Below are 14,836 nucleotides of genomic sequence, written 5' to 3' on the forward strand. Positions count from 1 at the left end.
GAGAAAGCGATGCAAGGGGGCCAGGTACGCAGGCCAGGGAAAAGGGAAGCTTTCATTTTTTAGGTTTAGTGATATCCACTATCTTACCATTTATACCTTAATTTCAACATATCTGGCCTATTTTGCTATCCATTATTAGATAGCTATATTTTCTTTGCGTACCTACGTTTAATGTGAGTTAACTTGACACATTATTATACCGATGGAAACTATAGACTCTAGGTGATAATGATGTATCAATATAGTGCATCGGTTTTAACACCTGTACCATCTCTAGTGGGGTTGTTGATAATGGAGGAGGCCACGCACACGTGAGGCAGGGTGTATAAGGGAAGTCTCTACCTTCCACTCGATTTTTTTATAAACCTAAAGTGTTCTAAAAAATGAAGTCTCTTTTAAAAAATGCTGTTACTGTAGCAGCATCTTCGGGGGTACTATTGGCTTATGAATTGGGGTGCAAATGAGGTGACAGTGTCGGCAGCTGGTGAGCATCAGTTAAGATGAGTCTCGACAACTATGAGAATGATACTTGGGGATTTAAATTAAGCTGTCCTTCAGTCACCTTCAGTGACTATAGAGAGGAGAGGACAGAGTCAGAGATAGGCCCGAGGGACCTCATCAACACTCTCCAGAAGTCATGGGGGGTGGGAGGGGGGACACTGGGGGACTAGTGCAGAAAGGGTGGCCTGGAAGAGAATCAGCTCTGAGAAGTGTCTGAGCGTATGGGCACTATATTATCTGGGGACTAAATAAGCCTCCTGACCTTTTGTGGATAAGGAAAAAGAAAATTAGTGATTTTCCAGCCTTGGAAATCCTGCCAGGAGTTTTTCCATCCCAGCTTATTGATGAATCTCAATCCTGCCCCAGCCTTCACTTTGATTCAAAAAGGTTTTGGTGTGTTTTTTTTTTTAATGTTCTAAGAAATTACAGTAGCCACCCCTCCCATGGCAAAGTATGTCCACTACGATATGCATTGCTCCCTCACCTATGGAAATAAGCCAAAGCTCTTGACTTCAAGGTTTGAACAGTGTTTGCTTACAAGCTGAAGAATGTAGACTAAATGAATTTTAAAAAAGGAATGAAAGAAACAAGTAGATCATTGTATTGGCATTGTAAATGTTTTAATGTTATATTTCGTACTTTACGATAAATGGTTTGGGGGTCCATGCAAACACATACAATTTTTTTTTTCTCTTGGAAAACAGGCATAACTCAAGTTTCTGCCTTCTCTGAATCCACAGAGATGTAGGAGAGCTAAGGTTCCCATTCTTTCTCACATATCTGGATTTGCTGTGCTCATAACTGCCTTCTTTGGAGCAGAAACAGAAGAGGAAGACACAGGAAAGAAGAAAAGGAGAGAAAATACAGGAAAGGAGATGTATCATCGAATAATAACATCAGGAAAAGAAGACAGATTGATTACATTGTCGCCATACTGGACACTGACAAGGAAACCAGGGCTTTGTGTCCTGCAAGTGTGATTCTACTTTTCCCAGATAATTAAGAATAGTTCTCGAAACTAATTTCATAACAGTATCAAGAAAGTTTTTATTACGTTTTTTATTTTAATTCCAGTGTAGGTACCATACACTGTTATATTAGTTTCAGGTGTACAATGTAGTGATTCAGCACTCCCATACTTTAACCTGTGCTCATCATGACAAGTGCCCTCCTTCATCCCCATCACCTATTTCCCTCATCCCCCTACCCACCACCCCTCTGGTAACCACTAGTGTGTTCTCTAGGGTTAAGAGTCTATTTCTTGGGGCTCCTGGGTGGCTCAGTCAGTTGAGCATCTGCCTTCAGCTCTGGTCATGATCCCAGGGTCCTGGGATGGAGCCCTGCATCAGGCTCCTTGCTCAGCAGGTGTCTGCTTGTCCCTCTGCCCCTCCTCCTTCTTGTGCTCTCTCATTCTTTCTCAAATAAATAAATAAAATCTTTTTTTAAAAAAAGAGTCTTTTCCTTGGTTTGTCTCTCTCTCTCTCTTTTTTCCTTTGCTCGTTTGTTTCTTAAATTCCACGTATGAGGGAAATCATATGGCGTTTGTCTTACTCCAACTGACTTGAGTAAGATTTTTTAAGATGAGAAGAAGTGTACAAATGTAGAAATAAAAAGATCTGAACTCAGAAACAGCTAGATCCCTAAACAGTGGAAGGCAGGGTCTCCCAGGAAGGACTTTACCCTGTGTGCACAGCACTTCTGGGCCTTGTAATAACTAAGAAAAATCACTGTATGTGTACCTAAAAAGTCTAGGCAATAAGCTTGGGAGACTTGGCAGAGATCTTCATGACTCGGCAAGAGGGAAGTGGATGCATGAGCCTTAAGACCATGACAGGCAGGCATTGTCAGAGACAAAGTAGCAGCAAGGAAAAGTAGAACTGAAATTAGGCTTCTTCCCAATTGTTCTAGACCAGTGGTCCTCAGTCAAGGGTGATGAGCTCTCAGTGGGATATTTGTTGATGCCTGGAGGCATTTCAGTTGTCCCAGTTGAAGCAGGGAGTGGGAAGTTGGGGAATAGTTCTACTTTTCTCAGATAAGCACCCAGATCTGGCATCTAGTGGGTAGAGGCTGAGGATACGACTAAACACCCTACAGTCCCTGCCAACAAGAAAGTATCTGCTCCAAAATGTCAATAGTGTCAAGATTGAGAAACTGTGCTCTAGACTGAGCACATTCTGCAGCTCCTGTATCTTTGTGAAGGAATAGGAAAAAGTGGGTCCCAAATGACCAAGATTGAATTTCATGACAGCTCTGATGAGCAAACATCAAGCCACATTTGTAGTTTTTTTATATAAAGGGGTGACATATTTGAAGCAAATGTATTATATTGCATAATGGGAATCCCTTTCCCCATTGCTAAGAACCTTTCTAAGCATAATGTTCCCCCAACATGTATCATAGCTTCTACAGTTGGAGCAAAATGACTTTGAGAAAATGATCATCGTTATTTTGCAGCTTTGGAGAATACTCAGAACTGCCTGCGGAGTGGAGAGACCAGACCCTGCCTGTATCCAGCCACTTGGGCGTGCTCTTTGGTAGGCCAACCACATGCAGACCATGACCAGGCAGCAAGGATTTAAATCTCTAGAAAAGTGAAGAGGATTTTTTGCTTTGCCCAGGTACAGCAGGGGTATATTTCAGACATCAACCAACATCTAAGGAAGCAGAAGTGTTCTTTCGTCCTCTGCTGTAAAAAAGATGGACATGTCTTGGCAGACATTTCATGGTACCTAAAGGGGTTCTATACCAAATTCCAATGCGGGGAGCTTTCCCCAAATACCATCAAGCAATTCTTCAGGATACCAGCTGGAGTCCTACAGTTCAATTCGATTCCGACACTATCTGCCTGCAGATAGCATCAGATTCCACAGGTGAAGGACTCAGTCCCACAAGAACACCCTCCGCTTTGAATACCAATCACAAGGCCAGGTTATTACCTGTGCTTCTTGATGTGAGAAACAAAGGCAGAAGAAGAAGTATTAAATTTCCTTAATATCTACAGCCCATTGACAAGTCCTTGAAACAGGCAGAGTAATATTCCTTTAGGGACCCAACTGCCTCAACATTGATACTTTGCTAAGGGCAAAAGGCAATCTTAGCCCAACCCCCAGGACCCTGTAACTTGAACTTATAAAAATTCCTTTGAAACTTCCTTTATCTCTACCCCCCAGGATACATGTTGGCAATCTTCCCCCAAGCATATGGCCCACCAATATACATCTGAAGGGTCTCATGACTAAGGTTTTATTAGATGGTAATAAATGTCCTTTTCCCAACAATAGCTAGCCCCCTCAAGGTCCTGGAAACCTTGCTTCCAAATTCCTTAGAGACTAATGTCATCCCTAATCCCCTCCCAACTTCCAAGTATATAATGGACCACTCCTCATGACCCCATTGCAGCTCTTTCTGCCCACAGGTCCTGTCTCTGTGCTTTAATAAAATAACCTTTTTGCACCAAAGATGTCTCAAGAATTCTTTCTTGGCTATTGGCTTTGAACCCTAACATCTTTCCTACATCACTTCTGACCAATTGACTGTAAATTGGAGGTTTCGGTGACCCCCCTCCAACTCAGGATGCCTATTGCAAGTCCAGGTTGTTTCTTGCGCTTCTGACTGGCTGGCTATAAAGCAGAGGCTCACATGACGCCCTCCTAGGGTTCGACTAATTTGCTAGAGTGGCACACAGAACACAGGAAACTTGTTTACTCACTAGATTACCAGTGTGTTACAAAAGGATATAATCCAGGAATAGCCAGATGGAAGAAATGCATAGAGCAAGGTATAGAGAAAGGGCACAGAGTTCCCATATCCACCCTGAATATGCCAGTCTCTCCAAATCTCCATCTGTTGACCAGCCAGGAAGCTCTCCAAACCTTGTCCTTTTGGGGGTTTATGGTGACTTCATTACATAGGCACAATTGATTAAATCATCGGCCATTGGTGATTGAACTCAATATCCAGCCCCTCTTCCCTCCATGGATTTGGTGGGGGTGAGACTGAAGTTCAAACCCTCTAATCATATGGTTGGCTCTCCCAACAACCAGCCACCATCCTCAGGTGCAATCCAAAAGTGACCTCATTAACGTAGCCAGCCAAAGACAAATTTCTGCTCTTATCACCTAGGAAATGCCAAGGATCTTAGGAGCTCTGTGCCAGAAATGGAAACAATGACCAAATATATATTTCTTATGAATCACAATATCATAGTAACCATGAAAATAATCCACCATGAGCAATGTGAAATCTAAAGTAAGTTTGGGGGTCTTGAAAAGATCAGAGGGCTCTGGAGGAGAGGCTCTCCTGATCTAATGAGAAACAGTTTCCTAACACCCATGTCCATTGTTACCACAGATAGCTACGGCTGCTGGGTGAAAAGAAAGGGGGGAAAAGTCTAAATACGCATTTGCTAACGGACAACAGATCAAGGTGAAATTGATCATGGTCATAAGAACCACTGCTTCGTGGTAACAATCCACTGCAGATAGCCAGAAAGACATCACAGTGGGACTCTCAAGCTAAAACTAAGATCCAATGTGAGAAACTCAAGCTGAGGAGAAGAATATCATTCTAAAGACTGAAAATATTACCATTAAATGGGGCCTGAGCCAAATTTTATTTGAAAACTAAAAAATATAGGGATGTGGCTTTTTCATGCCTTAAATGCCATGGAGCAAATTTATTCCACACATACAGAAATACAGACATACAAAACACACAAAATACACAGAGAAAACAAAATAACACAAATTCTCTGACCTGGAGGAATAAAGGACTTCTTAGGTATGAATTAAACTAAATTAAAGACTATCCATCTGGTTTTACAAGACAATCCTTTCATTTCTCTGTGATTTAATTTCTTCACTTCCCTTTGGGAGAAATAATAGTTTCTATTAAAAGAAAGAAGTATTATGAGAAAAGTTTATGTTTCTATGGTGCTTTTATACAGACAGCACTACATTAAAAAATTCCCTTTCGTGTAAGTTCTCTAAAATGTCTACAACACCATTTCTCCAGGAATTTTCTGGACAGAGAAAGTAAACTGTAATTTAAACACCAAATAATGTCTGTTAAAAGACCCATCCACTTCTTAAAAACAAGCATCCATTTATACCATTTATTTTATCTGAATGATTTAAACTCTAAATTATTTGGGACAATTACTCAAGTTTTAATTCCTCCTCTCTAGTCTAACATGTCAGGTATGTGACATAAAAAAGAACAATAGCTCAGGTAAGAAATAGGAAAAGTGTATCTAATTACTAAAGGTAATAGTATAATAATTTTTTTAAAAAGGGTACAAGTTAATTGATTCTTATATTTTATTCTCTCCTCAGATTTTAGTTCATCTTTACTCTTTTATGTTTTTATAACTATAGATTGTGAATTAATCTATTTAAATGGGATAGTATTTCACAGAAAATGGACATCCTCATGAATCCCAGAACTCCTTACCAAGATGAAAGACCATGTTAATAAAACAGTATTAAATTACTCCACAACAGTAATTGCTCTGCATCCTTCCACCATAGTGAGTGGTCATAAAGGAAGATTTCTCCATACAAGTGCCCATTGCCATTTCAAAAAAAATGAGACTGTTGGCTTGATTTAAAATTTGGCTGTAGGGTCTACCAGTTCTAATTAAGATGACTAAATCTTGATTTAGAAAAGAAAGAGAAAGAGGTTAAAAAAATACAGCATGTCCTAATCAAGTAAGAAGATAATTCAAAGGTCTTTATTTTGCCCATGGAAATGACTGCCAGTTGAGATATATAAAAGAAAATTTAATCAAGTTGATATAATCTAATACATAGGAACTGACTTGAGCTGCGTAATATGAAAAAGAAGTTTTTTGTGATTCAGTAATTCAACACATAATGAATACTAGGTCAACAGCATCAATACCAGTAACTCCATTCCTAAATGGATATTTTTTAATTGTCTTTAATTCTTTAGCTATTTGTATTAATCAAATAAATAAATGGTAAATCAGCAGCATGACAATGACTGCTTTTTTAGAAGCCAGAGACATATAAAGCATAGCCACAGAGGAGGCAGACATATAGAAAGCCAAGGATACTTGGCAGTACATAAATATACACCTTAGATATATTTAAGTAAAAATTTAGCCAAGTATGTTCTATACTTGTCCACTGAACATTACAAAACATTGCTGAGAATATTAACAAAGACCTAAATAAATGCAGAGAAAGGCTCTGTTTATGAATAACAAGATAACATTATTAAAATGTCAAATCTATCCAAATTGATCAACATAATACCAGTCAAAATCCCAACAGACTTTTTTGTAGAAATTGACCAGCTGATTCTAAAAATGCATATGGAAATACAAAGGATCAAAATTTGCCAAGAGATTTTGTTTGTTTGTTTTTGTTTTATTTTGTTCTAAGAATAGCCAAGTGATTTTGAGGAGGAAGAACAACATCGAGGGCTTACACATTACTTCAAAATTTCCTATAAAACTACAATAATCACAACAGTTGTAATATTGGCATAGAGGACACTCATAAAAAATCAAAGAAACAGAATAGAGAGTCCATACTAGTCCCAGATATCAGTAGCGAATTGATTTTAACAAAGTTAGCAAAATAATTATATGGAGAGATGATCATTTTTTTCAACAAACGGTGTTAGAACAATTTGATAATCATATGCAACTTTTTAAAAAATCTTGGATCTTCACCTAATATCATATATATAACTTAACTTGAAATGGAAAACTGTAAAACTTCTTAAAGGAGAAAAATCTTGCTGATCTTTGCCTAGCCAAAATTTCTTTATGATCAGAAAGTGTCAACTATAAAACAAATTTACAATTCATCATAATTAAAACTTCTGCTCTTCAAAATTCACAGTTAAGGAAATGAAAACATAGGCCACAGCCTGGGGGAAAATATTTCCAAATTCATATCCTATAAAGAGCATATCTTTGGAATTATAGAAAGAACCCTTAAAATGCAATAATAAGAGGACAGAAAATTTAATTTTTTAAATGAACAAAGATTTAGGCAAATATTTCACCAAAGATGGTGTACAAATGACAAATAAGCATATGAAAAGATGCTGATTATCATTAGTTATGAAAACGCATATTAAGATACCACTAACACACTCACCAGAATATCTATAGTGTAAGAGACTGATATAATCAAGTACTGGTGAGGATGTGGAGCAACTGGAACTCTCATTCATGGCTGAAAGGTACACAATTTTCAATAAACTTAAATATACACTTACCACTTAGCCCAAAATCCCACATCTAGGTGGTTAGCAAAGAGAAACAGAAAAAAAAAATAAAAGTCTCCCCAAATGTTCATTACAGCTTTATGCAGAATAGCTTAAAAACTGGAAATAACCAAATGTCCATCAGCTACAGAATGGAAAACATCAGTACATCATACAATGGAACACTCTTCAAGAATAAGAAGTAAAGAATACTGATAAGTTCAACAACATGGATGACTCTCAAAAACATTAGGCTAAGTGAAAAGCCAAACACCAAATAATAGCTACCTTATGATTCCATTTATATGAAATTTTAGAAAACACAAAACTATACAGAAAGAAAAAAACTCTGTGCTTTACCAGGGCTTAGTAGAAGAAAAGAATTGACTACAAATAGCCATCAGAAAATTTTAGGGTGATGGAATGTTCTATATCATGATTCTGGTGGTTGCCATATGACTACCAATTTGTCAAATCTCATAGAATTATTCACCTAACCATGAAGAATTTTATTGTATGTAATTTACATCTCAATAAAAAATATTAAAAACCTGGCAGTAATAAAATTGTATAAATTTAAAACATGGAATAAATACAGCAAAATACTAATAAATGTTAATAAATTGTTAAATGTGGGTGATAGATATGAGACAGATTCATTATGCCCTCTCTGTTTCTCCGTGTTTTGCAATTTTTCTTTGTGAAAATATTTTTAATGAAGATGTTGACATGATGCAGAAAGGTACTGAAGTGAACACCAAAAGTAAAAAAAAAAAAAAAAATGTCCAAGATTGTCTTACCATCAGTTATAACCACCACCACATACAGTGGATCTGGAATAAATTTATGACCCCAGCTAAGACTGAACTGCCATATTTCTTGAAGCTACTTCCACTGCCTTTAAAAACAAAGTCTCGGGAACAAAGAGAAAACCAGGGAGTAAGACCAGTGGTGCTATTTTAACAGATTGAATAATTTCTTACTGGCTTAGACTCCTTTATTCTCTCTCTCTCTCTCTCTCTCTCTCTCTCTTTTTTCCAAGTGCAAAATTTGCTAAAGAAAAATTTTTTTGGTGTTTTATTTGGCTTTGGTATGTTTCTTTTTAGCATGACTATTCACAGGTTTTCTTCTTTTATTTCCTTTGTAATTGATCTGTTGGTCATCCTATTTTTAGAAAATGAAGAGGTAAAAAAGACCACGTTTCACTTCTGTCACTCTCTAAAACAGTTCTAAGAAACCAAGTAAAGCAGAGAAAATACTAAGCAGAAAATACTGTCATTTAGCAATTATTAGGAGTCTTTGTTTAAAAAGAAAAAATATTCCCCGAAACTCTATGATATATTAAAAATTCATTAAAATTAATGAGAATGCTTTTATTCTTACCTGTGAGAATCTGGTGTTTTGTTGTTTTTTTTTTCTCAAGCATGGTTTAGAGAGAAAAATTTTTAGTCTTGCAAGTGTTCTATAAGTGTTAAGAAGTCTGGAGGGACCATATGAGAGAAAGTGAGAATGTGTAGTGCTGTGTGAAAAAAAATAAAATTGTTAAAAGTATGATGGGTAGGAAGAAGAAAAGATATCACAGTTTCTCTGCTTCTTCCTTTCTACCACAGGATTTCACTAATGTTCTCAAGTGAAACACTCTTCTGAAAGTTTAAACAAGATCAATATTTTCCTTCATGTCAAATACATAAAAACATATTTTCAAAGGCAGAATGTTTTAGTTATCTATTTGTCATGGTGGAAATGATCAATAGTTGATGTTGGGAGAAAAATCATTTTGTCCATGTTCTCAAGTAAACAACTTTCCTTTATAATAAAAAAGGAAGCCATGTTATATACAAAAAAAATATTCTTTTTTGCCCTCTTTCCCTGATGTAATTAATAAAAGGAAGGAAGGGAAGTTCTTCTAACTTATTAACTATGGACAGAGTTAACTTTTGCACTTTCAACAGAAGAGAAAAAATAAATGTTATTACCTGAAAAGCAAGGAGGACTAAGAGTAGCTAAAACTGAAAGGTTCTCACCTTTGTCTGTGAATTCCCATTCAATGTCATTGGATTCTGTTAGCAAATGGTTTTACTATGGTGTCTCAAACATAGTGGAAGCCCTCGGGAATTCTCTTTAGAAGTCTTTCACTTGTACGCCTGGGACTGTCAATATCTAACAAACTAGAAACTAAAGGGGCAATCAGGTAACTTTTTCCCTTAACGGTAACCAACACTGCTATCTTTTACTTACCTTTTACCAAACACTGTATCACCAAGAAAGATATGGAAATTCCAACATCAGGGATTTCATATTTGTGTATATGTGCTGTCTTTTTATTTTTTATTTTTTTTTAAAAGATTGTATGTATTTATTTGACAGACAGTGAGAGCACAAGCAGGGGAGCAGTGGGCAGAGGGAGAGGGAGAAGCAGGCTCCCCACTGAGTGGAGACCCTGCTGTGGGGCTCCATCCCAGGACCTAGGCACCCCATGCTGTCTTTTTATAGGTAAATATTTACCACATGCTAATACTACCTAGGACATTAGGGGAAAGTTACATGCAAGATACAAATTTTAAAAGTGTGCTATGGGGCGCCTGGGTAGTTCTGGTAAAGCATCTGACTCTCGATTTCGGCTCAGATCATGATCTCAGGGTCGTGAAATCGACCCCCCCCCCCCCGCCTCCACCTTTGGGGTTCATGCTATAGGTGGAGGCTACTTAAGATTCTCTTCCCTCTCCTTTTCCCTCTGCCCCTCCCCACCAACTGGTGCTCTCTTTCAGGAAAAAAAGTATGCTATCTACATATAATTTATAAGACAACAAGATAACTTACAAGATAAGACAGTTCCATCTCACGCCATGATAGAAGAAAATAATTAAATACTTAGTAAGAACACTATGCAGATGGCATTGGGCTACATACTGTGTAACTTACAGGAATGTGTAAGACGTGATTTCTACCCTTTACTAAAGTACTATTTTGTTAAAGAGAAAAATCTAAAGACATAAATCTTCAGGCAGCAGTGTAAGAGGAGCCATGGGGCAAATCTGTGACTAGATGCCAAAAGGATGGTACTGATAAAGTGCAATGCTCCCTTGGAGGCAGTGATCACTGTAATCTGTGGAAAATTCTGTGAAGTGCTCAGCATAAGTCATCACTGATTGAATGTCTATGCTTTCTGAGGAGTTTTTCATACTAGGAAGGACACAGAATTCAAATTAGTCCCACTTTGGTGTGAAATCAGACTTTGCCACCCAGAATCTCAGCATTAGTAAAATAAAGATAATAATACTTCTTCATTCATTTGTTGAGGAAATTTATCAAATAGGATACTCCATGGACTCAGAGGTCATCTTCCAGGGGCGAGGCCAACAACCAGTTCTGAAGACCTTAGGAATGTACCAGGTTTGAGCAACTCAGGACTGCTGAGTTAACCCTTTCTTGTACAGCTCAATAATGGCCCCCAAATATATCCAAGCCCTAATCCCTGGAACCTGTAGATGTTATATAACAAAAGGGAGTTTGTAAATATGATTAAGTTATCTTGAGATGAAGGGAATATCCTGGATGATCTAGGAGGGTCTTAAATGTAACCACGAGGGTTTTGTAAGATGGAGGCAGAGGCATATTTAACTACAGAGAGACAGAGGACAATATGAAGACTAAAGCAAGATGCGAAGGCGCTGGCTTTGGAGTGAGAGGAAAGGGCCACAAGACACGTAATGCAAAGAATTCAACTAGAAAAGCAAGGAAAAAGAGTCTCAGAGGAAGCATGGCCCAGCCAACACCTTGATTTCAGTCCAATGAAACTGATTTCAAACTTCTGAGCTCCAGAATTGTAAGCCACCAAGTTGGGGCACTTTGTTACAGCAGCCATAAGAAGCTGATACGCTTGGGGATAAAACTTTGTAATGAGATCACTTTGGCATTTTAATTACCGAATCTTCTTGGAAGTCATTTTTTCATTTCATTCAGCTCTAAAAGAGTGAAATATAGCAAGATGTCAGTATATACATGAACATGCATGCACACATTTAAAATGCAAATGATCATAAGTACAAAACATTTCAAGAATTTGAAAGCCTTAAGAAATAGCAGGCAAGCTACCCTAAACCAGATGGCGAACTAATGGATTCAGCAGTTGTCCTATAAGGATATTAAATTCAAATATCAAAAGCTGTAATATCTTAAGTACTGTGACTTGAATATAAAAAATAATTGCTAACACAGAAATTAAAAAAAAAAAAAACTGGCATCACATGAAGGGTAAGATAATCAAATGACATTGGAAATATCAGTGAACTTTACTGTGTTCCTGGTCTGAATTTCCATATTCTATAATAAACCTTAAATCTACTCAAAACATCTTTTTCTCCTGTTTTTAAGATGATAATATGATCATATTCTGCCATAGGTGATTTCCCCAGCTTTAATTAACATACATATTTACTTCTCTGTGAATGTAGACTAGGTACTTTCCAGTTCTAATTCACACACACACACACACACACACACACACACACACACACATTTTAACCATTAGATGAGGTTTTTTTTTTCCTCTAAGTACACTGGTAAATCTTTAGAGTTTTTTTCTCACTAATCAGATTTACCTATATATAACCACCTTAATTTTTACAATTCATTAATATCTTTTTTTAGTCATAGGCTAAGCCAGTGAACAGTCAAGTAACAGAATGATTTCCCTGAGTTCTATTTTTATGGTCAAGATAAAAGTGTCAAATAATAATTTTTTAATTAAGTTAAAATAATAATTTTAAAGAGTTAGGAAGGATATCTATCCAATCTCTCTCATTTTTAATGTTTACGGTACTGTACTCTATAAATTGATTTTCATAATATACTATGCACATTACACAATTAGTGACTTCTGAATCATCAAATATTAAGTTATATTAGAAAAACTTTAGAATCTAGCATATTGTACCAAATTGTTTGAATATTACTAAGCCATATGTGGACTATATGTCAACAATGAAAACAGAATATTCATTTTTCCAGAACAGTCCAATTTGTGGCTATTTGTAGCTGTTCAATAAATGTTAGCTAAATTTACATGCTAATATACTTTAGTAACGTACACTCTGTCAAGAACCTTACAGCCATTTCTGTCAGAGTAGATCTCAGTCTTCATTACCCACAGTTGGTTGAAACTTTATGTAATAAATTAGTAAACAAAAGCAACAAGAGATTAGGTAGGTTGACCAATTCTCCCAGCAAGTTATTACAGGGTCTACACATGGTTACAAAGCTTAATAAAAAGACTTATGCATAGTGCCAGTTTATCATGAAATACTTGAGAACATATTTCCCATTGAGCACTCTTAAGATGCACAATATTTGGGTTTTCTTTTTCCCTAAACAAAAGATGGCAGAATTTTTAATAACCTGGACAAATTCATATTTATAAAAGTCATGCATCAACTACTACAAGAGATATGTGAGTCCAAATTAAATTGAAGTGTTAATATTTGATCCAGTTAATTGGAGACCAAAGAAGATATCCAATCTAAGTAATTTAGTTTCTGTAACAGTTCTTTAATTAATTGCCAAAACTGTTAGCCAAAATATCAGATTTCAATCATCTGAGTCACTGTAGCTTGGGGAACCTGGCCAGAGGTTATGGTATCCTGCAATGCTTTCCATCCTGGGTATCAAGGGAAATATAAGGGTATCTCAGAGCTCAGCTGGCAGCTCTAACTCAGACACATTGAGCCATTTCTACTGTGATTTCCATGGAAACCACTAGGAACATAACTTAGTAAACCAAGAACCAGTTATAAAGCTTCTCAGCTAAATGCACTGCAAGTTCAATGTTTGATGGTCAAAATGAGGGTCATGCAGTTACTTGAAAACGTATAACCTATATAGTGACTAAGAGGCAGATAACAATTTTATAAAACGAAATTAGTGGGGCGCCTGGGTGGCACAGTGGTTAAGCGTCTGCCTTCGGCTCAGGGCGTGATCCCGGCATTATGGGATCGAGCCCCACATCAGGCTCCTCTGCTATGAGCCTGCTTCTTCCTCTCCCACTCCCCCTGCTTGTGTTCCCTCTCTCGCTGGCTGTCTCTATCTCTGTCAAATAAATAAATAAAATCTTAAACAAAACAAAAAAAAAATTAAAAAAATTAAAAATAAAACGAAATTAGTGAGAAGGTGGCCAAAGACTCCCTCTTCCTATTGACTGCCTAGGCACTTGTAACCGTCCATCCCAGAGCAGGGGCTTTACAACAGCTGAACAAGTAATGGCTATAGTTTGTGTGCCCATATTATGCCTTTGCATACTACTTTACTTCAAGGAAATAGTACAAATTCTTACTTCAGTTCTGAGTGCTATTATTTGCAAAATTATTTAACGTTTTAAAAAATAACTTTCCATTTACATTACTATTTCTCACTTTAAGTCAACACAACAAAGATAGAGTCCCCAGTTTGTCGTAATGAAGTCTTTAAATCAATTCTTCGTCCCTAGGTATGTTTGATTTGACAGATGCAAAGTGGACCAGGAAAATTCACACCTACATCATAGTCACTGGAGGTGACTATTTTATTCTAAAAGTATTTACTGAGCACCTACTATGTGCCATGCACTGTGCTGCATGCTAAGGATATAGTAGGAGTGAGACAGGCATCATCTGTATATTCAGAGAGCTTCTAGCCTATGGTATTCCATACTTTAGGTGACCCAAACCTACTGATTATTGGACAAAAATTCAAGGAAGTAACCATGCAGATAGAAAAACTTGTCCCTGCTAGCTGGAGTTGAAAATTATCCAAGGTCCTTATCCTTCCAGTTAGCCCATAAAATATGTATTACTTGGGGTAAATAATGCTAGCTGTTAAAGTACATAAATAAACCCTGACATCTCCGTTCCTGGTTTATCTCACCGTGGGGAGGGGGGAGGGTGCTCTGTTTCATAATGTTCCATGGGATCCAGGCTACTTCCATCTTGTGGCTCCACACTCCTATCTGTTCTTGGAGTTATTACCTAGTCAATGAGTAAAGAGAGTGGGAGGATTTGACAGGCCAGACCTGGAATTTGGGCATGTGACTTCTGGTGCATTTTATTGGCTAAAACTCAAT

The sequence above is a fragment of the Ursus americanus genome, chromosome 9, assembly GCF_024610735.1.
Source record: "Ursus americanus isolate L20-20 chromosome 9, mUrsAme1.1.p, whole genome shotgun sequence".
NCBI lineage: Eukaryota > Metazoa > Chordata > Mammalia > Carnivora > Ursidae > Ursus > Ursus americanus.